Source organism: Gavia stellata, chromosome 4 (genome assembly GCF_030936135.1).
Source record: "Gavia stellata isolate bGavSte3 chromosome 4, bGavSte3.hap2, whole genome shotgun sequence".
Taxonomy (NCBI): domain Eukaryota; kingdom Metazoa; phylum Chordata; class Aves; order Gaviiformes; family Gaviidae; genus Gavia; species Gavia stellata.
Window position 1 is genome coordinate 8,239,720 of NC_082597.1, and position 26,225 is coordinate 8,265,944.

The window sequence follows — 26,225 nt, forward strand, 5'->3', positions numbered from 1 at the left end:
TGCAGTCCAACCAGCATTAAAACTAGGTTTCTTCAAAGGAAAAAAAAGACAAGTCAAGGCTCCACAGACCACAGTTTCCCAATTTTGTAAGCAATCACCTGGTTTGGAGCAGTGGAGGGCACCGGAGAATTGTAAGAGGAGCATTATGGTGACAGATGGCTTCACTCTTTCAGCAATAAACCTGACATGGATGAAGATGCATGGTATGGAGCAGGCTTCAAGATCATTCCCAGGAGGGTCCTGTTACCTGGCAGTCCATCTGCCTGCAGCCCATTCAGCCCTGCTGGTGCGGCCCCGTGCTCCTCACCCAAGTACTAGTCTTGCCGGTAACGGCAAAACACTTGGTAATGGATTAATGACCTCCAATGAACCTAGCTGCTAGTATGATCTATAACAGCCAGAGCTTTATGTTTTGCCTTTCCTTCATATTGCCTTTCATATTTACTTTTCTGTATCCAGTAGTAGAGATCATTTTTAGCATCGCTCAATGGACAGGTAGTTTAAGATCAAAAATAGCCGTGAGGCAAGGTGATGTATGAGTAAAGTCTGAAAATTGTGCCTGATCGTGTCAGATGAAATGTTTCTGCATTCAGAATATTTGGTCTAGGTTATCCAAAATTCTTTGTGCCATAATTCCTAGGTAGTTTTTAAAAGAACCCAGCTAGTTGGAAACATGATTGCTTGTCAGGGAAAGCTTATTTCCTTGATTTGCATAAATGCTAGATTAGATTCACAGTCCTGATAGTCAAATTGAGATGTGAAGTCTGGACATGCTACCCCCGAGTCTTACAGCCCCAGGCTCTGCAGAGGGACGAGGGGGGAGAAGCGCGACACTACTGCAGTGTGCCCTTGCACAATGCTGCACAGACACACTAGCTCTTCCAGAGCCAGCTGGGGCTCCGGCATGGCACAGCGTGGCACCGCATATACATGTCCCTGCATCACGATTTCATCTGTGACTGCAGTGTCCCAGCTGGGGACGTTTCACTGGGTTTCTGGAATTACACATTTGAGGGACCAGTTCAAAACTCAACCTGAGAAGAGATCCATTGGTTTCACAGATTGAGGCCACTTGCACCTCTGGAGAATTTGGTCCATATTTTATGTGGTCTACTGTTACCTTCATTACAAAAAAAACACCCAAATACCCCCAAAACGCATGAGGAAAGACACTTGGATGGAAGCAAGGGATGGACATAAGAATAGACAAAGTCTAGACACATCTCCAAAACAGTGCTCACAATGGGACATGAAAAGCCAGAAAAGGAATTATTCCCTATGACTGCTTTTATAGGGCTGGGTGGCTCCCAGCAAGGTGGGAGGCTTTTCATGCCCTTCAAACACAGCCAGACACATGTAGAATTGTTCAGCCTCAATCAACTCGGTCAACCCTGACTTTCTAGATCTTGGCAGTCTCTGAGATACTGCTTGGAGCTACGCTGCGACAAAATGCCTCTAAGCACCCACTGTTAAATGACACCTGCCCCATGGAGGCTTTCAGTCTCCCAGGTGTCAAGCACCCCGCTCGATGAAGTGATGCTGAGCTACGAATAGACCAAGAGGGATCGTGGCACCAAGTTTATTCTACAGCAACTGCAAACAGTCTAAAGAAAGCACTGGCCCCTTCCCACGCAGAGTAACTTTCACAGCATGCTGTGGTCATAAGATGCGGATGTTGCATCTTTGCTTGTCATGGGGTTTTAAACCCTTCGGGATTTTCCCTGGGGTGCATGGTACTCAGAGCTGGGGAAAGGAGTTCAACCCAGAGTGGCAAACAGTTATTAGGTTGATTCAAATATTACAGCCCAAAGAATATTTCAGTATTTCATACCCTACGTAGAGGCTTTGACAGGGCAGCCTCCAACTGATTTCCTCTACCTCCCGTCGCAGGAACCTGTGGGAAAGGGGACTGAGCACTCCACAAAGGGCTGAGAGGAGATGCCAACCCAGAGGGACTTGAATCCATTTCATGGCACAGATGGACACCTTAGTAACCGGACCACAGGCTAGAAAGCTGGCAAGCTCTCCTGTTTTTCACTTTTGTCGTTGATGCCTAAGATTCCTCATTGCTAGACCCTGAAATTTGAAGCGTTTGATTTAAGAGATGCCAAAATGAAAATTCTGAATGTCACTTGCCATCTTATTTCTCATAACCTGAATTCAGAGAGTACAGATTACCTTGGCATTACTTTTTTTTGAAGAAGATAAATGATCTGGCAATCCCTCATCATTGTTTTCCCCCCCATGCCCCCCAAAAGTTCCAAAACATGGCCATCCCTGACCTTTAGGCAAAACCCATCAAGTTGTGTCAGAAAAAGCAGGAGTCTGTTTTGAAATGTTTTGGTATTTTTAAGAAATTCTTAAAAAGAGATTATAGAGACAGGTTTTTATCTTAGGCGTGCAGAAGCAAATCATACATTGCTTCACTGACCTTTGATGATTTCAAGGAAGCAATTCCATATTAACACTGGTTTAAAGAGTTTGATATATCCAGGAGGAATAAACTTGATTTTCTTGAAAACATGACTACTTTTGCTTGTTCCTCCATTTATTGCAAAACTAACCCAGAAGTTAAACTAGTAAAAGACTGTAATCTAATAGCTGTCAAAATCCTAAAGCCAAGGACACTTGATGCTAAGCAATACATAGATTAAATGTTCTGTCAATGCACTTCTTTTACAGGGATATTCCTCAAACTGTTCCCACCAAATCTCTCTTCCTCTTCATGTGCTTCAACAGAATTTCAGATGATATAAAAAACTAATGCAGAATATAGCCTGCCCTGGAGTCACACTGTTCCAGTTTTGCATATTACCTCTTGCAGTAGATGCTTCAGCTATACCACAACACATTGGTAGGGTCGGACACACAGTTTATCATGAAATGTAAAGGAATTAAGTTAATGCAGCACTTGGATACACCATTAAATTTGTACGCCGCCTTCTGGATTATTAGCATCTTGCTTTAAATAGGAAATTGTAGCTTACTTACGAACACATCCATTAGTAGGTGCTCCAGTGTCACTTCAATATCCTCTAATTTAGCTGCTAAAGTCATCGTGAAGGCAAATGTTAGCTCCGGACGGAGAAGAGCCCTCAGGAGTCCCAATCCAAACTGGCTGTGGCCAAAGCTAGTTCTCAAACTGTAGCAAATGAGTTTCTCACAGATAAAGAAAATCCGAGAAATCAAAACTTAACATCTGAGTCCAGATGATGCCTGGACTCCGTGCCGGCTGTCAGTCCTGCTTGAGGGACTGAGGATTATTCCATGTGTGCAAGATGGGAGCAGAAGCTGCAACGTGCGTGCTGCTTTCCTTTCAGAGCTCTCCAGTGAGAAACATGGAGTTATATCTGGGAAACCACAACAGAGGGAGGGAGAGACACACACAGAGGGAGAGAGAGGGGAGGAATGGAATAAACTGCCTTTGACTATGACTGATATTTATAGGACTACTTGTTTTTGACTCCAGTCCATTTCTCTGTTCATTTCTGACCTTTCACAAATGGCTCAGCACACTGGAGCGTATTGTAAAACGGGGCAGCAGGTCCCACAGAAGTTGGCTGTGACCAGTGCTGGGCCAATTCACACAAGCACACCATCAATAGCTCTTTGTCAGAGCATATCAGGCTCTGCGCTGTAGCTAGTGACAGAGGAGAGCACAGACGTGTAAAAAACAAGGAAACAAAAGTTGTTTGGATACTAATTTTTTCCTAAGAGTATTAATAGATTCCCTTACCCGCTCCACAAAGCATCGGACTACAGTGGTGACTGCTGAGGTTATGTACGAAGGGGAATAACCTCAAATAATCCTACAGGGTTTGACTCTGCAAACACCCTGTCACCCCCTCTGAAATGTCTTTCCACCGTTCAACCCCTTCAGCTCTGCAACATCCCCATCCAGGATGCTAAGCACTTCTCAGGTCTAGACCCTTCCTTTTACTATATTTATGGAAAGTTTAAAGCATGATCCTAAGTGCTTGCTGTTCCTCCACACATCCGCTCCTACTTAAGTCAATGAAGAAAAGGTGACATTTCTGCTTGCTTAGCACTTTTTGTCTGCAGCTCTCACAGCACCACATGTAAGGTACTGATGGACCTGATCCAACCGAAGCTAAACCCAATAGCGATCCTTCAAGGATTTTGGTTAATGCTAGCAGGGAACCAAATAGAAAGGAAACTGAGGCACAAAAAGGAGAAATACTGAAAGTCTTGGTGTGGCCAGGAGCGGTGCCAAAGTCTCCTGCATCCTAGACCTTGCCAAGTTCACTAAACTGCCCTCCATGATGTCCACATTACTTGGCCAAACTCTTTTTTATTTATTTGTTATGTACCCACACAGTTTGAAATCTCAGAATGAAATCTTGCATGTGATGTATTCCAAACACTGAAAAAAACCCACAAGGCTGCCCTAAAGGATTCAGAAACTGAAGACCATCATTATTTATAAAGGTGTGAGATGGATAGAGTTGATGGAGCTTAGAGGGACCTCTAGTCATAAATTCCAACTAAATGTCGGCAGAGTTATAGCTGAAATCACATTTTCAGACATCTAGCATCAGCATCTGAACAGGAGCTGCCTCTGATGGCCGAGTTTTACTAGACAACAACATGATAGACCATTTGGGACATGATATGATGGATAGTTTCACTAGCAAAGAAGGGCATGTAATTCATTTTCTGGATGGACCAACTCTCATTCACACAAGGCCCTGCATCAGATAATAGGTTAGCTGCTGCAGAAATAAACCCAGCACGAGAAGCTTGTCTACTGCAGAGAAAACCTGTTCATCATCCACACGCTGCCCTTTCATTAAAGCTTTGACAAAGTGTCTATTTTCAGCAGTCTGAGTGGAGGGGTGTTTTAATGAGCATGGCTCAAACCACAAAGAAATATATTTGAAGGGTATTACACCGAAGGCGGTCAAAACTCAGGGAACCATAATGCAATATGCTGATGAGTGAGCTAGCATGCATTGCTCACTGCTGCATGGGGCCACGTGGGTTTCACTGCAGACAGGATTTCATGTGCTCTGCTCTCTAGGAAGTATTTGCAGAAGGAGTCCTGACTGCTGGTAAGCCTTCATCTCCTCTGGTATGCATGCAACTCAAATACTGTGTTCAGTTTTGGGCCCCTCACTACAAGAAGAACATTGAGGTACTGGAGCGTGTCCAGAGAAGGGCGACGAAGCTGGTGAGGGGTCTGGAGCACAAGTCCGATGAGGAGCAGCTGAGGGAACTGGGGTTGTTCAGTCTGGAGAAGAGGAGGCTGAGGGGAGACCTCATCGCTCTCTACAATTACCTGAAAGGGGGTTGCAGAGAGGTGGGTGTTGGTCTCTTCTCCCAAGTGACAAGTGACAGGACAAGAGGAAATGGCTGCAAGTTGCGCCAGGGGAGGTTTAGATTGGATATTAGGAAAAACTTCTTCATTGAAAGGGTTGTCAGGCGTTGGAACAGGCTGCCCAGTGAGGTGGTTGAATCACCATCCCTGGAGGTATTTAAAAGACATGTGGATGAGACACTTAGGGACATGGTTTAGTGGTGGACTTAGCAGGGTTAGGTTTACGGTTGGACTTGATGATCTTACAGGTCTTTTCCAACCTAAATGATTCTATGATTCGATGATTCTATGAAATTCAGAGATGCCAGGAAGCTACAGTGTCAACAAGAGCAGGCTGGGTACAAGGATGCATGACTGCCCTTTTGCAAGTCCCCGTCTCTGGTCCACAGCAAGCAGTGCTCAGGCTGTGTCAGTACGAGCCAACAGAGGTCCACCAGGATTGAATCATGCGTTTGTCTGCCTCTAACTGATACCACTGTCCAACCAGTCTGACCGCAACAAGAACTTTACTGGAACCAAACGTGTGATCACTTCTCCCCTCCCCACCCCATTTATTGCACAAAGGCTATGTGTTACATACTAAAATATGAAATTAAAGATCCTTTTCTGTAGGATCCCTCTGTGCAGTAGCACAGAGCAACCACGTCACTTGTGCTGCATTGTATTGGCCACAGCGAAAACAACAGGAGACATCTTCCAGGGTCAGAACGCAGTGTCCATGTGACAGTCTCTTTGACTCCAACACAGGCTTATTTTTGTCTTCAGAAAGATGAATTCCAAGATTATTTCAAAACTGATGGAGAAAATAGTGTCAGGCACAAGAAATGGCTTAAGGGAACACATAATGGCTTCCCTGATTCCCGTTCAAGAAACACCCGTCACTAAAAACACCACATGCTCCACTGGTGACGGCAAGGAAGATGAATGGGTTCATAGGTTCTCACCCAGGCTTGGCTTTACATGGCCTGGGCTTCCATTATCACAACAATAAATAGCAGAGATATGAGATATACCAGCTCTTACACTCTTGCGGTTGGAATACTCAGCTTAACAATTTTCCTACTGATCAACACTAACTGTCTTTAGAGCTGGTCAGAAGTTTGGGGAAAATGCTGTTGATGTAAAAAGTTGCTTTGCTGAAGTAAGTCTTGTAGAATTTTCCTAACTCCTAGACTGCAGGGTATTTTCACAGAATCACAGAATCACTAAGGTTGGAAAAGACCTGTAAGATCATCAAGTCCAACCATCAAACCAACACCACGATGCCCAGTAAGCCATGTCCCACCCATGTCCCACAATGCCTCGTCCACACATTCCTTGAACACCTCCAGTGATGGTGACTCCACCACTTCCCTGGGCAGCCTGTTCCAGTGTTTCACCACTCTCTCAGTAAAAAAAATTTTCCTAATATCCAGCCTAAACCTCCCCTGGCACAACTTGAGGCCATTTCCTCTTCTCCTGTCACTTGTCATTTGGGAGAAGAGACCAGCACCCACCTCTCTGCAACCCCCTTTCAGGTAGTTGTAGAGAGCGATGAGGTCTCCCCTCAGCCTCCTCTTCTCCAGACTGAACAACCCCAGCTCCCTCAGCCGCTCCTCATCAGACTTGTGCTCCAGACCCCTCACCAGCTTCGTCGCCCTTCTCTGGACACTCTCCAGCACCTCAATGTTCTTCTTGTAGTGAGGGGTCCAAAACTGAACACAGTATTCGAGGTGTGGCCTCATCAGCACCGAGTACAGAGGCACGATCACCTCCCTGCTCCTGCTGGCCACACCATTTCTGATACAGGCCAGGATGCCGTTGGCCTTCTTGGCCACCTGGGCACACTGCTGCCTCATATTCAGCTGGCTGCGTATCTCTCTTTCAATTTTTCCTTCAAACTGCACTAAGAATTTCAGATTCAAAGCAAAGCACAATGGGAAAAGTTCTAAAATATAGAAAATGTGCAGAATATGAAAAAAAAAATTGTCTCCTTGTTCTAGTGATAACTGAAGCAGGTGGTGTGGCCGTGGTAAAAAAAAATACTGACGGTAAAAAAATAAAAGGTCACCACAGTGCAGAAAGTTGTTTCACTCAACCACTTGCAAAAGGTGGATAGCAGAAATCAGAGTCACATAATCAAATCTAAGCAGAAGTTCTTCAAAGGCACCAAAGCTTAGGGACTTCTGAATCTATCCCATTGCCTCTCTTCTAACTCTCACTTTAACGTTGCTTACCCCAGATGACCTCTTTTATGGAAATAGCCTCTCAAATAAAATAAACAAGAAACAAAATTTCACTGGGTTCCCCAGGGACTATTCGAAACCCTCTGCGCTCTGCATTATAGGTGCACAAAAAAGTGAGATAGTATGTGATAATGAGAAGCTCTAACTTGGTTGAAACTTTAATGCAGTTAAGTCCAAACACTTTCTTTATTAAATCATTATTTCCATCTTTTCTAATTCTGAGAATTTATTATTTTGGCCTTTTCAAGCATGAGACCTCTTCTATTTAAAGCAGAGCATCCATCTGACAACACACCAGGGTATTTGTGCAGAACAGGATGTTCTTCTACACCCACATTTTCCCTCCACTTCCTTCCTAGTTTTCTTCTGCCATTTGGGAATAAGATATCAGAAGAGAGCCGAAAAGTGGAGACAGTTGGAACATTTTGCCAAAATGAGATTTCAGCAAAATATGCTGGTTTTCAAAAGCTGAAATGTTACGTGGGGACACACTGGGTCCCAGAAGTGTTTTCTTAGGGGAGTTTTAGGGGTGAAGGTGGTTGGTGATGGTAGGAAAAAGTAGCCCTTGCAGGGGCTGGCTTACAAAGACAGGAGTGTAAAAACAGAGCACAAAGTTCAGTGAGCAAAGCCAAAAGCTGACAAGAAAGGGTTAGAGAGCAGATCTGAGACTATTTAGTCCCAGGATGCTATGTTTGGGCCAGCCCAGCTTGCAAAGATTGGAGCTGAGGAGTCTGGGGAGAAGAACAGGCTGATAATTCCTGCGAGGCAAAAAGCATGCCTAGGTCATGGAGCCTCCCAGAAAAAGAAGCCTGGGTCACCTCCACTGGTTTAGCCAAAGGGCCAAGTCGTAAGTAATTTTGGATTATGAACATTTATGAAAAACATGGGTGAAAGCCCCTTTGGGGCAGTGCTTTTGCCACCCCGCAAGTGTGAGACGGGATGGCAACTCAGCAAGGATGTGTTTCTACCCAAGTAGCGGAGAACTTTTATGAACTTCTCTGCTTTAAATAATCAAAGTGATGATTTGAAGATGAGTCTTTTTCATCTCCTACATAGGTTTTTCTATGCTTTCTCCTCTTGAGAGCAAGTAACAGATGTGCTGCAACAAAGTGTGAAGCTGTTCTCTTTGGGGAAGGTGAAGAGAGAGGTCCCGTCCTCTTGGTAAACTTGGATGACAGTGAAGCATCAGCTTCCAAAACCCTCCTTCCACCTCCAGCTTTCCTTCCCACACAAAATCCTGGACTTAGGAACTCATCAACCTGACACCTCCAGGTTGGATTGCAATAATTCGCCGAATCTGGAGCTAAGTGTGAACCCGTGCAGGCTCCAGCTGGCCCAGGGCACAGCCATCTGTCTTCACCTTGGTTCAGGATGCCGCAAGTCAACCCCATCCTGCAGTAGCTTTCAATGTCAGCTGAAGGCCTTGCTGATAATTTTTCAATGAATGAATTAACCTAATGCTGTATCAAAGGCTCAAGATCACCCTATAGCTCAGCCTCAAAGCTATGCTCCAGGATGAAATGGAACAACTTCTTCTGATGAAGGGATTTAGCTATGACAAAATATCTCCTGAGAAGGAGTCCTGAAAACCTTGAGCCTGTGCAGTCAAAGCACTAAGGAGATGGGCTTTTGGTTTTATCCAGGCATCTAGGTGAGGACATGTGCTGCTCTACCTATTCATAGACAACCTGAGAAAAGGGGTGAGCAGTGCAGGAGCACAGTTTGCAGGTGACACCATGGTATTCAGGGTAGTGAGAACAAGGACCTACAGAAAGATATGAAGAGACTAAGTAAATGAGCAATAAAACAGCAAATTAAATTTAATGTAGCCAAATGTGAAGTAATGTTCATGGCAGGGAAAATCTTCTGAACTTCACATGTAAAATTATGGGCTCTGGGCTCACTCAGGAGTAAGCTATTTGGATTACAGTAGTTCTATGAACTGTCAGTTCATTGCTCAGTAGTGGTGGAATAAGCAAATTAAATATTAACAATTACCAAGGGGCAATCAAAAGAGAATATTATTATACCACTGAATAAAACCAGCGTTTGCTTACATCTTGAATACTATCTTCTGATCCCTTTATCTCCAGAAAAGATACAGAGATGATGGAGAAGATTCGAGGAAAGGCAGTAAAGATGATTACATGTAAAAAAATGTCTCCTAGAAAGAAATAACTAAGTAAGCAAAATGGATTCTTTGATCTGGAAAAAAAAAAATATGCCTGAAGGAGACGCTGAAGAGATATATGGAATGATGGTGAGTGACATGGAGAGGGCAAAAAGGGATCACCTGTTCAATGTTTTGCCCAATACAAGAGTAAGGGTGCATCAAATGAAGCTGGCAGGAGCCATTCTCGGAACAAATTAAGGGAAGTGATACAAGCACAGCTGATAGTTGATCTGTGGCACTCCTTGCCAAAGGATGGTAAGGATGCAAAGTTTTACCCGGGTTCAGAAAAAGACTGGACAAATTAAAGGATGATAAATCCACAGAGGGACACCGGACATTTAGAGACGACATCCAACACAGCAGGTCCCTGAACTGAAAACATGTGGAAGGTGGGAGAATATACAGGGAAAGTATCATGTATGTTTTCCACTCTCCTCTCTGCATCACTCATAGCCACTGCTGGAGATGTGACACTGCACGGACCTTTGTTTTGACCCAGTATGACTGCTCTTAAGTTTCAGTCCCGTGTGAGAAAACTGCTCCAAATTCATCACGAATTTTCCTAAATGCCTAAGCCAATTCCAGACTCTGCACAACAAAGTTCTCCATGAAGTGCCTTGACCCCCAAAAGACAGAAATGTCAGAGACTCCATGAAGTCACCAGATGTTTGGGTATTACTGCTAGGCTTGCATGGAAGGTGTGTGCATGCTGAAGCTGATGAAGTGGTGCGACACTGTTTGCTGATCAATGGCCTAAGCAGCCTGTAGCTCCAATCTACTGAACAGGAGCTACCTGTCTCCCTCACAGCAGGTATGCTTTTTTAAATTTTATTTATTTTTTTTATAAGATGGATTTATGTATGTTTATTTCCCTTTATTTGTAAGTCTTGCCTTTGTCCCAAAGTGATGACACCCCGTGGAGGGGCAGCTTCTTTGACCTGTAACTATATTACTGCTGGCAAAGCTGACTTTCAGGAACATCCATGGATAAAGAGGCAGAGCACGGCCGATGGCAACCCCAGTTACAAACATAGCTTTCCTTCGAGAGCAACTCCTTGTCCTAAATTGCGCGGGCCAAGCCTGCAGGTACATAGTGCACTGCCAGGCAAGGCTACAACGCATCTGAGGGCTGCTCAACGGGCCAGCCGCGATCCCACGTGTCTGTCCATCTCCTTGCTGGCAATGGGACGGAGAAGTCACTGCTTGCAGCTGACGGGCTTGCCAGGCCGGGGCTGGCCCATGCCGCCAGATGAAGAATGAGCGTGGGAGTCCCATTCCTGACCTCTCACCCGCAGTGGGATTGACATAGCTCCATAACGGAGAAAAAATGCCGCTTCCACACGACAACAAGATAAACGTTTTTATAAGAAAGTCCCCAGATGGGAAGCGCCAGCAGCCCCGAGGTATTACAAGGAAGGAAAGCGATGACCAGAGTCGCTTTACCCTGGCAGGTTTAGCATCAAGGCTCACCCCAGCCTTTTTCCAGCCTTTAAAGTGGATATTTCTGTTTGTTTTATGAAGCGAGATTAGTGACAGCAAAATGGAGTCCCGGATGATCCTGCCTCTGAAGAGTCCCAGGTGTGGTAGAGCACTCAGCTTTCAAGTTTAAAAATCACAGCTATAATTTCTGGTTTATTGTTGCTATATTCAACCAGTATCTCATCTCCTTCCTGGGCATAACTGCTGCTGTCTGACTTTTTTCACTGCCCTCATCGCGTTGCTCTCCGCGCTGGGTGGTCCCTCTTTCTTTGATGGCCTCACACTGCTCTCTGTAACTAAGATGTTGTTTTATTTTCATGATTTAACTGAGTGCCCTGAAAGCCATCCTTTGGCTAGAAGGCATCTGTCTCCTGTCCTTCTCACATGCACTCTCATTTAAAGGCCACTCTGGAAAAGGGAGGGGAAACCTCAATTTTTCTTTCTTCCAGAGTTCCCTCGGGGCCAAACAAGCCACCCAAGGATGGAGGAGCCATTTTGTCTTTGACAGAGGCGAGCTGAGTCAGTGATGCTCGAGGGGTCTTGGCTTTTTCAGATGGAGAGAGAGGGCTGTGGTCATTGAGAACGTGGAGAACATGGAGAAATCAGTGGTTCCCTGACATGGTTAGTCTATGCATACCCAAATATGCCTCCCAGGGCAGTAATCTCTGCAACACAATTCACCTGGCCAAATGACAGCAACAGAAATGTGCTTTTTTAAAATTATCAAGAAACCTTCCCCTTTTCTAATCCTATTTGCCACAATTCAATGTCTCACTGGCTTCTCCTTTTGCTTTTCTAAAGCATCATCTGTTTGTCTTTGGGGTCTCCCATGCCTCAAGGTGACCTGCTGGGCAGGGCTTCCGCAGTGATACCATTTTCCCGGGAGACCACTGGGCTGTGCATGCTCTCAGAGGTGTCCAGATGCCACTGAGACACGTGAGCCTATTATTTAGCTTGCTGGGAGGGGTCCCTCTTCAGCTTCCCTCCTTGATGTAGCAAATCAGCTGCATTATTAAAATGATTAAAAATAGACTGAGCTTGCCCAAGACCGCATCTATAATGGATCAATTGCTTTTTATACATTTTTGGCTCCCTACAGTGCTGCTTTGTCATGTCACTTTCACTCATTTGGGCAAGATCTTGAAATAATAGGCAGATTCAGGAGATATAAATGTAGCTGCTTATTGCCTTAAAATGGGTCTGCAGACAAATCACAGTCCCAGCTTCAGGTATTTGGAAGTTAAGTCTTCCTCCTCTGTCCTTTCCCTTTTAGACCTGGGTCAAACACCGGACTTTGCAGCTTGGGGGCTGGTTTATCTTAAGCTATAGGCACTAGTTCTGCTGCACAAAATTCATGCCCTCATAGGCCGTTGATTTAAGCAGCTCTTGCTGCTAGCCTGGATTTGATTCCAGTAAGAAATTGTGCAGAGTTAACATTGAAAGGCTGCAGCACAGTGAAATAAAAATAAATGCACTGCATTGTGTAGCTTAACGGGGTGCTAATTTCTTGGGAGCGCATAAATAGGAGGCACAGAGCACATCTGTTTGCTGGCACTGGGTCGGGAAAGAGCAGGGGAAATTTGGAGCTCTGTCACAGGGACAGGCTGAACTTTGTTCCCATGTCTCTCAGCACTGCACAAAGTCTTCTCTGTAGAATAGCCAGTTAATTAAAAATGATATTTACAGTCCCCTGGTGATGCATGCCTGTAATTCTGCTATTAGTATTTCTACAAAGTCTGGCACAGCAAGAGGGCTGGGGGCCCGGCGATGCAAACGGCAGTCCTCGGCCTCAGCGCTACCCATGCGGCTGGAGTCCACACCAGCGGGGCTTTAGGCAGCCGAGCCCCTCTCCATCACACTGTGCTTGCTGAAGGCTTTTATTGCTCGGGTCTGCTGCAGTGAACATGGGACACCCACTCCACTTTGCTCGGAGATTCCCAGGTATTTTGCAAGCAGAAGTGAATTAACCTGCCTGATGCGGTGGGTACGACGCTCTCAGCTTGCGTTATCACTTACTCATAGTGAGATACATGGAGGCACAGAGGAATTTAATACACCTAAAAGTACCGAAACAATGTCCTGACTTCATGTCCTCTTGCCTCCTTCCTCCTCTAGCTCATGTCTAACACAGCTCACAGAAATTATCCTCAGGCAATGACAGGGTATTTCCCTGGCACCTCCTGTAAGGCTGGGCATTTAGAAACATCTGCGATGTTTCCTGCTCTGTGACGCATGGGCTTTTAGCTCACAGAGCTTGATGACTCAAGAAGAAGCAATGTCCTGAAACTTTAAACTATGCACATGATAAAATGCTGTAGAGGTGATGGGGGATGGAGGGGAGCCGGCAGATTTTCAGTGATTTTAACCCCCCTTTTTAGGCAGCTGGTCTGTACATAGTCAGCGAGAGGTAGAGGTTTCTCCAGAGGCAGATCGGAGCAGAAACCTGCACCTCTCCTCACTGCGGATGGGGATTAAGGAGGATGTTTTTCCAACCTGCTCCCAACTGACCGCTCTCAGCAGTCCCTGTGGGCTCCCACTTTCTCTTTTAGCCTGAATTTGAAAACACTTAATGTAGTGAAGAAATCTCTCATTTAACCTGGCCAGAGGATGTCCTAGAGGTCTCCATCTCTCAGGGAAGAAGTCCCCACTTCCCCATTCCCCTATCCCGCTCCCTCCTCCACCTTCAAAAGATTTGTGTTTTGGGAAACTCCCACAGAAGTCCGTAATTAAATTTTCTCCCATCGCCACTGCCCCGTCCCAGCCCTCCGCATCCCCCTCATCCACCTCCGCCCCGGCGCGAGCAGCTCACCTTCATCAGGGGCGTGCAGACACTGAGCTCGGCCGGCACCCGCGTGGGTCTGCAGAGCCGCGGGAGCTTGCGCCTCATCCTCGCGTATTTTTTCATATCCTTATTTTGTGTAAAGGTAAAGTTCCTCTTATGGTATGTATCCAGTTGCTGACAGCAACTATTAATAGCTGTTAATTTGTCCTAATAGCTGCACACTGCAAGTACGCTGCGGTGCGTTGTTACGAGCTTGGTAAGAACAAGTTTCAGTTGCTGAATGTTTAGCTGGTATTATATGCATACAGGCTCTATCCCGATACCACTGAAAATAATAATAACAATCTCTTTAACATTTTATTACCAAGCCCTTCCCTCTATTCCTTTTTACACATTGCTAGTCAGTTAAAAAAGGACAGCGCCTGCTTATGGAAAAAAAGATGATGAAAGCTAGAGAAACTCCTTGACACACTCCTTTTGGCTTTATGTATTTCACTTTGAATTAGGATGCCAAACCAGGAGAATGACATTGCAGACTTCTGAGGCATTAAAAAAACATGAATCAGACCTCAGCATGATTTTATTTGCTAAGAAAAAAAAGCCTCCAACTATGGAACTCAAAATAGAAAATACTGTTTGGGCTCTTTCTCGTTGCCTCCTTGTTTTGTTATACTTTGCTGTACTGTAATGCTCTTCTCCAGGATGGTGAAGGGTAAAAAAATCTTCTCTTTTCTGACTGAGTCTGACATTGGCAGATATACACTTGGTTGGAGGAGTCGAGGCTTTAGGAAGCGTTCAGGGAATATGAGACTCCCAGGGGGATGTCCTTCTCCATGACCTGACATCTGGTCCCCCAGATTCATTTCACCCTCACTGGGCTCCCTCCAGGGAGGGTATCTTGGCTAACACAGGCTTCACCTGGCTGTCCATGGTCAAAGAAGACCAACAAGCACTTCCAAAAAGGCGGCCATTCATGCCGTGGGCCTTCAGCCTTTCCTTCCACTGACTCCTAGAGGGACCCTCGACAACTCAGTCGGATGAATCCCCTACTCAAAGCCTGGCAAGAGCCAGCAGCAAGAGGGAGATGGGAAAGACCACCTTGGCTGGCTCAGCCACTTTACACTCCTTCCGCTGGAGGTGCTCCTAGGAACGATGTTTATTTTAGGAACAGCCAGAGAGCATCTTCTTCCCGTGCCCCCATCATCACAAAAACCGCCAACAGTCTATTGCAAATGAGGCTGGAAACCATGGCAGGAGGTATCAAAGCATTGCCAATGCTCCTACACAACCTTAGGATGCATTAGACGAATTTCCCGGAGGGTTCCAGGGAGCAGACTGGAAGCCGCGCCTGGTAAAGGCACAACACTCCTGACAATATGATCTGGGGAAATGACTTTCTGATCCCAAGTCTGAAGCATAGCTTACCTTTGAAGGCATGATTAGATCACACAAGTCAGGCATTGCGGAGACTGTGACACCTCGAGCAGTGCCATTGCACCCTGTCTTATATCCTCGCCCTACCCCAGCAGGACCCCCAAAGCGGGCTGACCCCCAGGGCCAAATGACTGAAACGCATTTCTCTCTCCCTGTCCCAGAGACTGAAGCCTGGCTTAACACAATGTAAAAATAGCTTGAACAGGCAGTGGTCTCCTCTATCACGGTGCTTCGCTGAAACGATCAGCGGCGATTCCTCCCCATGCCGCAGCGGTGGAATAGAGATGACAAATCTGTCACTGATTACGCTCCATTACGTCCTTGCAAGATTTCCTGTGCTGCCTGCAGAGTAGATGTTCTTGCTTTAGTTTCTAAAGAATTTTAGGTAAAACAGACAGCAGCAGCAGCCCTGTGCTCCTGCGTTTGATCCTTTCCCAGCTCTGCCCAGTGGATGTACAAAGGCGTAGGGGATGCAGAAATCACTACTTTTCTGAGTCATACGGGCATTTGCCAGGAAAATCCCTGTTAAAAGCACATGGTATCTGCTCCCTACACTCCTTAGCAGAAGCCTTACTGCAAAAACAGGCTCAGGTACATAAACTGGTGGGACCCAAACCCTGTGGATCAGTGCATGCCTGCTGGGGATGTAGGTGATGTTGGGAGAGCAGAGCAGGGCTGAATCCAGAGATGCTAAAACAGTCTTAGCACATCACGGGGACTGCAATGGCTACCTGCATGCATGGACTTGCACAAGCAACACAAGTCAGTTCCCACTTCTGAAGAGCATCTGTGAAGCAGGACTGTCTGAAAATGCTCCACAGCCAGTGCTGGAAAGCAAAACAATTGTGGAGAGTTCATTGCTTATGCTATGGGACCTCACAATCCTTAATAAATTTGCTTCCTGCGAAAGGAAAACACAAAAAGGCCCTGGCTGCCACTTCTTCCTCCTGGATCCCTATTTCAAACAGCCTTTTGGAGTTCAGCAGGTTGGATGTCACACGTTTCTCAGCAGCTTTCTGCCTGCCCTTCCCCTATTTCCCACATGATCAGGACTCAGCCACCCGCTGTGACATCCCCGAGGCTCCTGCCGAGACTTTCTGCCCCAAATCTTTGTGCCTACAGACACACCGCTCACTTTGCCTCCCTCTCTCTCAAAGCCCCAGCCACCCGAGAAGAGCCGGTGTCTCCTCGGTGAGTTCAACAGGGGACAAACGGGAAGCGCTTGCAGGGACTCTGGAGATAAATCTGGACTCTGGACTCTGGTTGCTCCGGGGAGTGACGGGTTTTGCTTTCGTCGGTTGCTCTGACAGATCCATCCGGCGGCACTTAACTACAAAACCCCGAGACCTCTGCAAGGGAACCCCTCTCCTGCTTCTGTGTTTATGTTGCTCTGAACTGCCTAGTTAATGTGAGAGTGGAAAAAAAGGTAAGGTAATGGGCCTCTTTGGAGGTGTTTTAGGCACTTAGTGGAAAGCAGGAAGCCAAGGCCTATATAATTAAATTGCTAATCTCTCACCAGATCTGGCAAGCTACGTACTCTTGTTAAAAACAGGTTTAAGCCCCACAGCAATTTCTGTTTCAACTCTAGGTACAAGCCAGTATCCTTAATTCCTTCAGCCCTGAAACGCCTCTAACAGTGGTGTGCCCTTTGTTAGAGCTGCACTCTAGCAAAGCCCAGACACCGGAGAGCATCAAGATGGCCCTCTTCCTCCTTAAAAAAGAGGTTACTAATAAGGTGACGGTGCTTACTCTCTCTGCTGAGGCATAGCCTCTCCTGAGGCACCTCTCTCAGCAGTGTTCACTCACATCCTCTTTCTCTTTCCTTTTTCCATATGTAAGAAGTCACCACATCAGGGACCCCGCTGAGCTCAACAGAGCAGTCCCCAGGTGCGAGGTGTCATGCAAACACCTACGGAAGGGTTTTCTTCCTGCCTCTGTACCTTTGCACACTTTCTATACTGTAAAACAAGTACCAAGTCCCAAATGACCTGCTGGCTAATCCGAAGAAATGAAGAAGGACGATTTTGGAGCTGAATAAACTCATACATTGCTAGCTGGTACATCCCTCCTCTCATAGCAATCAGATCTAACATATGGACAGACAACGCTTGCAGACTACTCTTGTTCTGCTGATGAAAACAGGCAGGTGTAGAGTTATGAGATCAGATATTTGGGTTTATTCATCACTTTAAGGAAAGCAATCAAAACGAATGAAAATATCCCCATTCTTTTCACCATCCTGGCCATGTAGCTTGGTGTTTACATTTCCCTACATCATTTTCTCACCTTCCTGGAGGTCAGGAGGGAGAGGCTGTCCCTGTCTTGCATTGTTCACAGCCGCTCATAGGCTCAGCTCCGAGCCCTTGAGAACAGCTTTGCTCTGGGACATGATTCACCCTCCCGGTGAAAGCAAGGGGCAGTGGCATGAGGGGAAGCGGGGTGCAGATAAGGGAGGGAAAAGCAGCCTGGAAATCAAGCTGCTCATCACTGTCAATGGGGCAGGTCCCCAACAGTTATATATGGCCATGTCTCCACTGATACTGACGGTACCTGATCAATCACAGAATCACAGAATCACTAAGGTTGGAAAAGACCTGTAAGATCATCAAGTCCAACCTAAAAAAAAAAAAAACCAAAAAAAAAAACCAACCCCCCCCCCAAAAAAAAAAAAAAGGGCTTGGAGAGGCAGAGGGGAAGGTTGGCGGCATGGGGCGGTGAGAGACCTCTAAAGATTAAAAAGCATATAGCACAGAGATGTTATGCATGCTACAAAGTGAGAGGAAAACTCTCAAAGCAGCAGCTTAATGGCTGGGACCACATCCCTGGAGATCCCTGCTGCTTTGGGATTGTATGGCAAAAGCCTTCAACGCCACCTGAGTGATCAGCTGAAGCACGTGAAAATCCCACTTAACACATGCGGTGGATGGTTGCGGCTGTGGTAAAAGTGCTCAGCCTTTCTGGAAGGCACATGAGATCCTCCAAGGACAGGATCTGGGCTGGGTTTGACATTTGCATCTCTACTGGCCTGGACCTGCATGTGAACGGTGGGAGGCACAAGGAGCATTTAACCCCCAGGACAGAGAATCACCCTTTTGTTCTTCCAAACATCCTTCTGATGCTTGTGGATATTAAAATATATGGTCTGCTTAATTTTAAAAGGATGTTTTAGTGTGCTCTGACTCAAGTACCGAGGACATGCAAACTTTATTTATGTCACTGCAGCAGTCACCTGTCGCTGCCTAAACCAGCATTAAACATTACAGCTTTTCACTCAAGAAGGGAGATGCACTGCAAGAGCTGAAGTTATCGTGGCTTAACAGATTACTAGTCATCACCTCGAAGTGAAGATGTTTGCATGCTTCCAGCACATTATAATATAACATAAAACATTAATTTAAATTAACAGTAATAACTTGCTAATCTGTGATAATTCAGTTACTTGCAAGCATCTCTGCATACCCCTTGGTTATGTGACCGCTCTCACTGTGTTGAGGGAAGGAGGAGACACTCACACACATGGAACATTTCCCTTTGTATACCACCTAGAAAAATATTTTTCTGATGTTCTTAAATACATATATTGAACAGAAAGAAGATTCATAGTTTTAGGATGAACAGGCCAATTTTGACAAACGTGGTGGAATGTTTTCTATGATCAGCACAGGAGTTTTTTTGGCAAAATGGGAGAGAAATGTGTGCCTCATCAGCCAAGCAGGCAGAGTGCTGAGCAGATGGAAGAGGAGCGCGGTTCTCCCACTTCTCTAGGACATGCTTTGCCACTCGCTTCTCACCTATTGCAACCCATTGCTTTTTCTTGTTCTGTCTCCCTTAGCTGTTGTCTCCTCAAGTTGGAAAAGTCTTATTTGTTTTCATTCTAGTGTGAAAGGCAACTTAGAAAACCGAAACGGGATGGGAAAAGGCAGCATGCAGGATTGCTGAAGAAAGACTTTCTCAAACAGTTTTAGAAATCCAGCTTCTGAGAACAACACCTGAGCACAGGGAAATGAATGAGAAGCACACCCAAACTGTGGATGTTGTTGCCAACCCCCAGTTATTTTGATTACATCATGTATATTTGGACTGATCATTATAAATGCTGAGAATCTACATTTCCTAAGGGCCTCTTTGGGAGCTGTGACCACCAAGCACATCACGGACTGAGGTCTGAATGCATTAGAGTAGCTTCTGGTCTACATGGCTTCTAAGAAAAAACAAGATCTGTGGCTTCTCTTAAAAGGTTTGCAGACCTTTTGTGATCTGTGAATCCCAGAGAAGCAGCATTTCTGTGCCCAGAAGAGAGTATATTTGAACTGGCTTATTATTTTCTTGCCTCACACATTTCCTCCACAGAGCCAGCTGAACACAACTCTTTCCATTACCTTCCCTGCTCAGTCCTGACACTGGGCACAGTCCAACGCCTGCTGTATGCCACCTCAAAGGCATCTGCACTTCAGTATTGGGCAAGGGGAATGTATCCTCACTGACTGATGTAGCAAGCCACATTAAGCTTTAACCACAGGATCCCTATATAGGTAGGAAACAGTTTCTTATGCAGAGGGATTAAATAGATAAGGAGTGTTCAGGCTGGGAAAGATGACAGACTGAAGATAAGATCAAAGTGTATAAAATCAGGAAGGACACAGAGATGGTGAATAGAGAAGGATTATTCTTTTTTTAATTATTTTATGGTATAACACAAGGACTAAGGACTATGCAATGACACGATGAGGCTGCAGAGTTAGAACGAGAAAAAGCTCTTATTTGAATAGGTCATGGTGAAAGTAGGGAAAGTATCACCAGCGGATGCAGGGGAGGTCAATAGCGTAAGTGGATTGGAAACATAATTAGGCAAATTAACATAGGAAAAGTCCATAAAGGGTTGTTAAATATGCTGAAGTCAGGAAGTGGCTGAACTAGCGACTGTTGGGCAGTGGGAGGATGAACTGGGGAAGTGTCTCTCCAGACTTGCCTTGTTTTTCCCTTCTCCTGAGTGTTTGTGGCTGGATGCTGTTGGAGGCTGGGTTTTGGAGCAGATGAACCTTGGTTTGACCTAGCAGAGCTGTTACGTTACATCATGGTTCATGTTATCTCAGAGAGAGAGTCCTCCTGAGTGTGATTCAGAGCAGGAGCGTGATGTAGCTTTACCTTCCCTCCCACACTCGGCATGGAATGCAGAGCAATGCAGGGACATCGTAGTCTATTTAAGCATGTGCATTAGACACCTGAAGTTGCTTAGTTTAAATGTCCCCTTTTCTGATTATGATTTGCAAAAAGTAATAGTAAGTTCGGTGTCTAAACCCCATTGCTTTTAAGAGGACTTGCATACATTTAATGTGCTTAGATATTTTGAATAATCTCTCCACGCACCTCCACAAAACCTTTATGAAAATCAGGCCTAGAATGATCTCTTCCCTTTTATCTTCTGACATTCAGATAATACTTGCAAAATGCCTTGTGACCCATAGACAGAAACCATAGTTTCTCCACACTTTGCAACCATTATTAATGAGACTTTTCAAATGTTAGATTGCCTGGAAAAGGCATATTTTGTCTATTTGCACGAATGATTTCAGCAAGTTTTCTTCCCACAGATTACAGACAGCGAATGCATTTGGTGCAGCGAGACCCACTGGTGTCGCCTCCATCAATCTCTGGTTTTTAAAGCTGATTCTTACGCCTCTTACCTTCCCCACCTTATAAAGCAAGTTGAGAAAAGAGAAGCTTTCAAGCTTGGCTGGGCAGATTGCGTGTAACCATGCCAGGCTCCAAACAGAACCACAAGCGCTAGAAACATAAATCAGGTCTGTAACGTGGGGCCGCTAGAGGAGAACTCTATTTTATGTACTTGACCTGTATCCAGGGTTCATTTCAGCATGACCCTGGTGTAACTCGCTTTATCAGCTGTAAAGACAAGCTCATGAGCTGTACATTATGTTCACACTCCAAAGCCACTGGAAAAAGCAAGCAAAGCCCCAGAGCAGACCTGTGGGAACAGACTAAGACGGTCCCTTCTAAATCTTTTGCTTTCCCTGCTATAAAGCTGAAAGAATTTATCTGGGATGGACCCAAACCAAAGCAATTCATTTAATTTGGGGGTATGCTTTTCAAAATAAAGAAATAAAACCAAGCTGAATTCTAAGATGAAGAGTTTTTTTAAGTGAATGATTTCAGTGTTTCATGTTGAGATGTTAGAACGCAGCTTTTCTGGTTTGTCAAGAAAAATAGGGTCCCCCTTTTTGTAGCAGAAAACATTAGTTGAATTCAGTCTGTGACTGTGGATAGTTTCAGTCAGCCTGAAACTGCATTTATTAGCTAATAAACCATTCATCTGAAAAACGTTATCTAGTTCTACCCCAGAATGTTCTTCCCATTGCTTAAAAATATCCTATTTATAGACGAAGCTATTGTTAAGCATAGATTTAAGCTGTTGTGGTTCATTGTCTGGCACAGTATCTCCTAGGGAAAGCAAACCAATTAAGCTATTCTATTCTGGAGCCTCAGTGCCTGTTTGTGCAGTTATTATGTCATATAAGGGACTACAGTCTTATAGTCTTTGACAGATATGACTGCACTTCTTATAAGCAAATACCCTGTTTTCAGTAGCTTTGAGATGTAAATGGTCACAACACAGCTTAGGAAGACAGGAACATCTGAGACCAACGGAGCATCCTGCATCCAGGACTCTGTCAACACCCTGTACAAAAAGCTCCCAAAAAACCCTGCCAGGTAGTAAAATAAAAGCATTACTCCTAAGCCCTATTAGTAAGAGATCGCTTCTGGGTTGAAGCTGGGGAACTATGACCATTTCAAACTTTTCATTATATAGCCAAAAAAAGAGGAAAAAGAGAAATGAAGGGAGGAAAAAAGCATTAGAACTTCTGCTTGTAACAGTGATGATTTCATGACTCTGAGGATCTTTTAAAAGCCTGATTGCTTGCTTTGGCATTTGAAGTTTTCTCTCTCTTTGTGAAATAGGTACAGCACAGATAAATTGAATCACACCTGTCTTGCAGGGTGTCTCAGCCTTCTGTTGCAGGAGGCAAGAAATCTGTGCAATGCGCCCTTTGTGATGAGGCTGGTGGGAGCAGGGCTGGAGATGCACTTTTTACTGTGACGGTGACCGAGCACTGGCACGGGTTGCCCAGAGAAGTTGTGGAGTCTCCGTCCTTGGAGATACTCAAAACCCAGCTGGACATGGCCCTGAGCAACCTGCTGTATGTAGGTGACCCTGCTTTGAGCAGGTGGTTGGATGAGGTAATCTCCAGAGTTCTCTTCCAACCTCCCGTTATGTTGTGATACAAGCACACGTCCCGAGCATGGCTCTTTCTGGGAGGGTGCTCTGGGACCATGCCGCCTCCAGGACAGTTACTGGGCAGTGTGTGCAGGTCCTTTAACACGTGCCTGCTCATAGACCTGCACTTACCCTCGCAGGGTTGACAGCTTTCATTTCACAAGCAGCAGGATGAATCCATCCACTCATTTTATATTTATTTTTCCAAGCAGACAAAACCGCATTGGCTGGTTTTACTGAATCGCTGCTTTTGCTTTGCCCAGATAGGCAGATGGACCAGGTTCACAGCTGCCTCATGCCCCTGAGTGACCAAAACCAGCCTTCTCTTCTTCATCTGTTGGCTGCTACTGACTCAGATAGGACATAGCTTGGTGACCTAAACAGCAGAAACCTCTCATTTTCTTACCAGTCTGCTACTTCTCATGGCTATTTTCCAGCAATCAACTCAGCAATGGGGTTACAAAGGCAGGCACAAGAGCATGGATTTGTAAATATTACTTTTGCATATAAATTATTTGGTCAGTTGCGATGGGGAAAGGGCTGCAGGTCAATCTGACTCCCCAGCTGTGGGAGTAGCAGGTGAGCTGGCCCAGCCCTGCCTGCACTGGGTCTTGGGCTGCTATCACCTGCAAATTATTTATGGAGCTCATCTTTTCTCAGCTCTCTGAGATCCACAACACGCATCCTGTGGCTCTGAAGCCATGTGAGGTTTGCAGCATGCAGTTAAGGGAGGCTAGTGGTTTGGTTCTGACTGAGAACATGGTTCATGTCCCAGCACAGCTGCAACATGCTTGCTAGTAAGTGAAGAGTCCTCAGCATGTGATTTGCACACGAAAAAAACATTGTCACTGGAAATATCCAGACTGTCCTGCAGTAGGAAGTGCTGCAGACACTCCATGAGAAGACAGAAACCAGCTCAGGTGGTCTATATTTAGGCAAGAGACTGGACAAGAGGCTCAGGATGGTCCCAGCTGGTATGAAGCTGGATTGACTGGACGAGACTGGAGTGATGGGGTAGCACACACAGACCTGGTGTGGCTATAGCCAGGCTTAAGAGCATCAGGCAGCACTGGCTGCTGCTTGCAAAGCCATTTCCCTCTAAACTGGCAGTTGAACAACGCCGTAGCCTTGTGTTAGTCAGGTGCAGGAGCAATACACAGAATGGTCTTTGAAGTGCCACAGCAGCTGCAACAGCTCCCTGCTAAATTAAAGGAAAATACTTAAAGCTCCTGTGTGCTGCTGAAGTGCGCACACAGCAATGAATTTTACAGAGCTCAAAATCCCCACACTGATTTCATGTATTCATTTAAAAGCCTTGGGGGGCACAAGCCAGTTTAACAGCAGGAACACAAAGAAACTCTTCTTTGGGAGCAGAGAGTTTTCCTTACCGTGCAAAGGAAACAAAGCCAATACACCACTCGTTTGAGCTCTTTCCCTACTGAAACACAGGATTACTTTGCAGCAGTTTGCTAAATGCTCAGCCTTAAGGTAGAGTGAATTCAAGTGTTCAACACACTTAAGTAGTACAATAGACTCAGACAGGGCCACCTCCTTCCCGCGCTCAGATGGCATTCTTTTGTCCTCGTGCCAGCACAAAGTTGAGTTTGTATCCTAAGAGAATTCCCACTTTATTTTTCCCCTCTTGATGGGAATAGCAGGAAGGCTAATTAAACCCTCCAAACTGTTGCTCTTATTCATCATTCCTTCTCTATAATATAAGCAGCGTTTCTCACGTTTGAGCGCAGGAAGTCTGGTTCCCTATAAAGACCTGCCCTGCGCCTTTACCTCTCTGCTTAAAGCATTTCACGCAGCAAATGCAATTACTTTCCTTGCAAGAACACCCAAAGAGTGTGATAAAAGTTTTCTGCTAACCCACAGCAGAAAAAACCCCTCGGTCCCTGTGAGAAATGTGCAATCCAGCCCCAGCACCGCTGCACAAGAATTTGGGGAAACAGCACGACCTAGTGTTCCCTCTGCTTCTCGCCGCCTCTTGAAGACGGATGGTTTGCGGGCACATCATTGCAAACGCTACCCCTACCAACTCCCACGAAAACAGGTTTTTCTTCTGTAACCCCAGTTCCTTTTCTTCTTCCCACTGAGTATCTTCCTCTAGAGGTTTATATCTCTGCCTTTGGCACATCTTGCCTCTTTGTCCAAAGAAGGATGCTCTTACACAATCCTCTACAGCATGAATGCGTTCAAAAGCAGCATGGGCTTGGGAAGGAGTCTGTTTCGCAGTCACACTGGAAGGGATTTTGCTAGATTTTCCTTTCCCTCTAGGAGCACTTAGCAGGAGGTGCCTGTGAACATCACCTGCTGCAGGGGGGTGCAGGGAAGGGGAAGATGCTGGCACTGCCCGTCCTCTCTGCACCTTATTTGTGCAGACCGTGCATTTTGAGATTACCAATCCTGACCTGAAACATAGCACCAGGCATGCCACTGCACAGCAGATAAAATGGATCCATAAAATGCCTTCTCAAGCAAGCCAGTTTAGCTTGGCATCCTTTCAACTAAAGCCCATCAACAGCTTCTCCTACACTGCTGGTGTGGTCATACATGTCTGTAATGGCAGGGTTGCCCACACACTTTCCTGCTATCAGCATCACACTTTCTGCTATCAGCATGACCCACAGAGAAAGACTCCACCACAAGCAACCCTCATGTGAACATGCAAGACAGTCTGCGTCTGCTCTGTTCTGCCATCGCCGATATAGCCAGAGAAAGTCTGGGTAGCTTAATGGGCAGCTGCTGACTGCTCTCTGCTTTGCGGACAGACCTTATGCAAAAATTGGTCCTTCTGAGGACACATCTCCACGCGGGAAAAGCCAACCACTCTATCTGCTGGAGGCTTAGGGCTGTGTGCTTTAAAAGAAAGGCCCTGGAATTGCAAAGCAGCCGTAGCTGTGCAATGCTGCCCTAAGGAACAGTGTTTCTTCCTGACCTCAGGGTTGATCACCTTATTCCCTGGAGGCCGAAGATGCCAGAGAGGTTTTTGTTGCAGCCCGTGTAACTGCAAATGTTACTGCTATTCAGGTAACTGCAACAACAGAGGATGTTCCTTCTACATGCTCCTCAACAAAGATCTTGATTGAATGCACCATTAGACTAAAGCCAGATCTTTCTCCTGCACAAAATCAGATACGTAGGGAGCTATAAAAGACCATTTTTTACTTTCTCTCTGGGCAAATTGCAACTCGTGTGTGGACACTGGCAGACCTGGAAAGGAAAGGCAGATTGGTTTGCAGATCATCATGGCAGATCATCATGGCTATGGTGGGATGACCACCGTGTTTGTTATTTGACAAAGGAGCAAACAAGGATGGAGCTACTCTTTGGACAGGGCTTCCACAAGCATCATAAAGGGCCACAGGTTGGGCAAAGGTCATCCCTGCTACACCCAGCATCACACAGCGTGGAATGGGAGTCATGGGTGATGCAGCCGAGTTATCCGCCCTCGAGCTCCCAGCTGCTAGTCCTCTAGAAAGGGGTGTCAACCCATCTTC